Source organism: Grammomys surdaster, unplaced genomic scaffold, assembly GCF_004785775.1.
Source record: "Grammomys surdaster isolate TR1022 unplaced genomic scaffold, NIH_TR_1.0 63, whole genome shotgun sequence".
In the NCBI taxonomy this organism is placed as follows: Eukaryota; Metazoa; Chordata; class Mammalia; order Rodentia; family Muridae; genus Grammomys; species Grammomys surdaster.
In genome coordinates, this window is record NW_021604565.1 from 4,682,712 (window position 1) to 4,687,826 (window position 5,115).

Here is a 5,115-nt window from a genome sequence, read left to right on the forward strand (position 1 = left end):
CTCTCCGTTCCTGTCTCTGTGTGTGTCTCTGTCTCGCTGTCTCTCTCTCCTTCCTTCCTAACTTTGGACACAAAGTGAGCAGCAGACGCCTTAAGTTCCTGGGGTCATGATGTTCCTAGTTCCATGATGCCTTCTCACCATGATACACTCAACTGTCAAATCACCAAACTGTGATAAACCCTCCCTTCCTTAAGTTGCCCTTTGTCACAGCCCTGGTGACAGCAACAGAAACAAAGTATCTAAACCAGGAACTGGACCTGCAACATGAACCTTCTGGGGAAACATTTTATATCTAAACCACAATATTTGCCAGATGGCTCCTTTTTTCCCCTTGACCCTTGTCTTGCAGATCAAAGTCATGTCTGTCAGAGTCTCTGTAATGTCTTTATCATCTGTGTCTTCTGTTAGACTGGGAGGGTCTGAGCACACTTCAGGGGTCATCAGTAGGCATTCTATGTTAAAACCACAGTGTGGGCAGAGCCAGCTTTGCAGGGAAGGTATGAAATGCATATCAGAGTCCTCTTAAGACCTTAGGACACACAGTGGATGCTCAAACTTTGCTAAAGTACATACACATCCAAGTCTGTATTTTGTGCATTTTAAAACATATTTTTACATTTATATGCAGCCAATCTATTGGTCCTCATGTGAAATTTAGGTTTAAATAAAGGGTAAAAGGTTTACATAATTAAGCAATTTCGGCGGATGTATGGTCTCATTGTTAACATATGGCTGCCTCGGCTCCATAGGGTTGTCTGAGAAGTTGTCAGAACTGTGTTTTAGCAGGAGAATGAAAGCATCAGAAGGTGGCTGATATAAATGACCTATAAAGGGTCCTGATGCGCAGTCTGAAGTATCAGCCACTACCTGTGTCAGCTCTCCAGCCTCTTCGAATTGTTCATAGTGTTTGTTTCATCTTCAACAAACTGCCTCCATTTCTACTACAGTGCATATGTCCCTGAACCAATTCTTTGCTCTGGGACACAAGAATCTGGAAATCTCAGTAGGTGCCCACTAGACTCTGACCCATATCTGTAACCTTGGAGATGAGCTCCTCCTTGGGCTGATCCAGGCTCTCAGCCCTTTTCTTCTCCCAGCATGAGAGTCCTGGGGAAATTCTAACCCCTTGAGAATCCACTATCTCCATAGTGCCATAGCCAAAGCCTGATAGCACAAGTGTCTTTAGAATATCTTTATTCACTGCCTGGCCCTCTGCACAAGCTGGAAGCTCTTCCCCTCAAGGAGACAAACAGCATGTTCTATATGGGCTCTGGACCACCTCCTCCTCTCTGAAGCCCATCACTTCACTTAGCATTAATTCCTGTTCTATCTTTTAATGATACCCAGTCTGCCCTTCTTTAAAACTTTCTCTTTGTCCTGCTCCTTTGTTCCTTCCTTTAATCACTACACTTCTGGAGAATGAAAGCAAGAACCTGGAATGTGTGTTCACGATTCCTGGGTCTGTCATTGTCATGGTCCACTATCACCTGGTTCCGGTGCCCACCTGTCCCCTTCGTGTTCTCACTGCCACCTCGCCAACTTCACCGGCAAGCTGTGGCTCTCAAGTATAAGTTCTTTTAAAGTTTATTTACAGTTTATTTATGTTGTGTGTGCATGTGTGCCTATGTCCACCTGCTGCGGCATGTGGATGGAGGTCAGAGGAGAACCTGTGGGAGCTGGTTCTCTCCTCCCACCTTGTAGGTCCCAGGGGTTGAACTCAGGTTGTCCGGCTTGGTGGCAAGTGCTTCTCCCTGATGAACCATTTAAGTTCCTTACAATCTTAACTATACCAATCCTCATTGTATGTTCATGATTTCTATGTCAGGCAATATGCACATAAAAACAAAAACATGTTTAAAGATATAAGGAATTCCATCTGCATGGGGAGTAGAAGAGCAGAGAAAAGATCAGCTCAGCAATTAGCAAGGACAGGAAGTTGCTTGTCGCCTAGGAAGGATAAAAGAAGAGGTGGGGCTGCCAAAGCCAATGGCTCTCCAACCTGTGGGAGTGAGGCCCTGGTCTGGGTGGGGCTGAAGTCTGGGAGGAGATAAGGATGTGGGTGGGTACCCTAAAGCACAAAGACAGAAACCTTCCCTGCTATCTGCATCCTCCCATCCATGCAGCCACCCAAGGAGGAGCCAGGGAGAAGTGGTCTTCTTGGCTTGACAAGAGGCAGGGCCCCATGCAGTGAGTCAGGGATCACACTGGCCTCTGGGATTGAGCCCAGGCTCTCCTGCATGCTAGGCAAGTGCTCTGCCACTCAGCTGCCCCCGATTTCTCTGTCAAACACTGAACTACTACAGGCCTCAGTAGCATCTAGAGTGAACTTTCGCCATGTCCCCCACCGAACCTGCTGTTCCTACTTTAATGACTGCTTAACAGTCTGATGAGCTCAAGTCAGACAACTGTCCATGGCTTACTTTTTCTTGTGTTGATGATCAGGTTTATTGCTCAAGAGTGCAATCAAGAATCTTCTGGACTCTAGTGCAGCTTCAGTTCAAGCTTTTCCCATTCTCACCTAGGGGAAGGCAGCTCTCCCAATTCTATGGCCATTTCTTCCTTGTCCGACCTACACACAGCTCTCAGAAGGACCCATCTAACTCATCTGTTGAACTGCGGACTTTACCTGCTCAAAATTCTAGAGTTCCTTCAACAAAATTCCAAAGCCTACAATAAGTGGCTTCTGAATCCTGATGCCTGCTGTGTGACAAGAAGCAAAGGAACAGGTAGCTGGCAGCAACAACTGCCCCTAGGGAGTAGTTGGAGCTGGCTCCTGAAGCTATGGGAATAGTGGTGCTCATATACAGTAGCTGGGGGACAAGCATCTCCACCATGGATCCCAGATGGAACAGAATCATTTGTGAGTAACTTTTGTACCCGCAGTGAACCATGGGCACCACCAAGGCTTCTCTTCCACCCTTGCACATGAGGAAAACATCCATCTAAGTTGACGTAAGGACGAATCTATACTGTAGGAAGAACTGTGAGCATTGAGAAGTTCTTACATGCTTTCCAAGGTTCCCTTCTTCACAGATACAGGGTTAACAAAAAAAGAAAACTTACACCTTTTACGAAACCCTGGGAGCATTTGTACCTGCACATCTATTCCTTGGCTTTCTCATTATAGGTTACTAGAATTAATTTAAGATATCACCCCCCCCCCCCCCCCCCAGCCTTGAGAGTAAAGCAACAGAGGAGACAAGATAGTGTAGAAAAAAAGTGCCATCGAGGGCATAAAGCATAGACTGAGAGTTTCTGATATCATAGCCATCCTCAAACTGAAAAATAGCCTAACTGGGGGCCTGGTGCAGATGATAAATGGGAATTGTTAAAAGTAGGCCAAACCTTAAACCAAACCAAAACCCCAAACAGACAATAAACGCCCCCAAACAAACAACAACAAACTCAAAAAACAAAAACCAACCAGCCAATGTCCTTTCAAAAATGGGTAGGTATGAAAACCCAGAGATGGATGTTCAGACCGAGAGTTGCAGTAAAATATCCCAAGGGTCATTTCTCTCCTTAATTAGCCCACTTGGATTTATCTACAAATGGATCTGGAGAGTAAAAAGACCCTTGGAAAGTCTGTGCTTGCATGAAGGCCCCTCACCCCATGTAGCTCTTGGGCTTAATGGAAATGAAATAAAATGTAAATTCAGTTGATTATTCATACTGGCCACAGTTCAAGTGCTCTGTAACACCATGTGGCTGATGGCTGGCCACTGGATTCATGGTTGGCCCTGATATGGTCTAATTTCATCACTGGGAAAAGGGCTAGCAGGTGAGCCATCTCTCTAATGTTCTTAAATATATCAAAGGAGCTATGCTGGAAAGCATTGCTTACTAGAGATATGATGATGCTATATGTATGCATATCTTGTTTGTTCATATGTCTGGGTACCTTGTACATGCTAACACAAAGACATGGATCCCTTTGAACTAGAGCTACAGACAGTTCATGTGGGTTGTGGAGATCATGTCTGGGTCTTCTGGAGGAACAGCCAGTGCTCTGAGTCACTGTCTGTCTCTTCAGCCCTATGCATGTTGTTATACAAGTATAAAAATACTTTATTGTGATGGAGGGATATTTGCTAAAATAGGCAGGCATGCAACCAATAGCTAAGTAAATACGAACACATCTGGAAAGTGTAATCTGAGCATGTGTCTTGAGTGCCAGGTACACTGGGGCACACCTGTGATGACAGTGATCAGGGTGACGAGGCTGGAGCATGGTGGCTACAAGGTCAGCCAGGACCACATGGTAAGACCCTGCTATCCTCACCTAACTGCTCTCTAGGATATCTTGTTACTTTCTCATCACTGTGACAAAATGCTCAACAAACACAGCTTTGGGAGCAAGGGTTTGCTTTGGCTCAGTTTGTCTCTTTGTCTGAATGATTTATACTGTCTTCATTTTATTTTTGAAAATGTAACTACGTCATTTCTCCCTTCTCTTTCTTCCATATACCCCTTCCTGCTCTCTTTCAAATTCATGGGCTCTTTTTCCATTAATTATGTCAGTACTTGTTACATGGATGTCCTAACTGTAACTTGATCAGTCTGTATAATGGTACTTGGATGTATGGATGCAGGGCTGACTACATGGTACTAGAGAACCAACTGGCATGCTCTCCCCTGGGACAGACTATTTCTTCCACTGTTGGTTGTTTCCTACACAGCACCTTCTTGCTATTCCTTAGGGAGGTGGCTTTCAGGTCAGTTCCTGAGGCTGGAAGGAGACAAGAGTCAGAGGTGTCTTCAGCAATAGTGGTCTACCTTACACCTCTGGAGGACGGGGGGAGGGTTGGGAGAGGGACCACTGAGGACAACAGCAATAGCCTACATATTGTGGGAGTCTCTGTACAACCTTGACCAATGAGTCTAGTATTGTTGAACTTCTTGTTGGTTGTTCTTCAGCTCTTTCACTGTGGATTGTCAGTCCAGATTGGCTCAGGTTTTGAGGGTGTAACCCATCATGATGGGGAAATCAAGGCAACAGGAGCATTAGGCAGGTGTCACATTGTATCCAGTGAGAAACTGGAAGGCTGAGGGTATAGCCCATCATGGCAGGGAAATCAAGGCAACAGGAGCATGAGGCAGATGTCACATTGTATC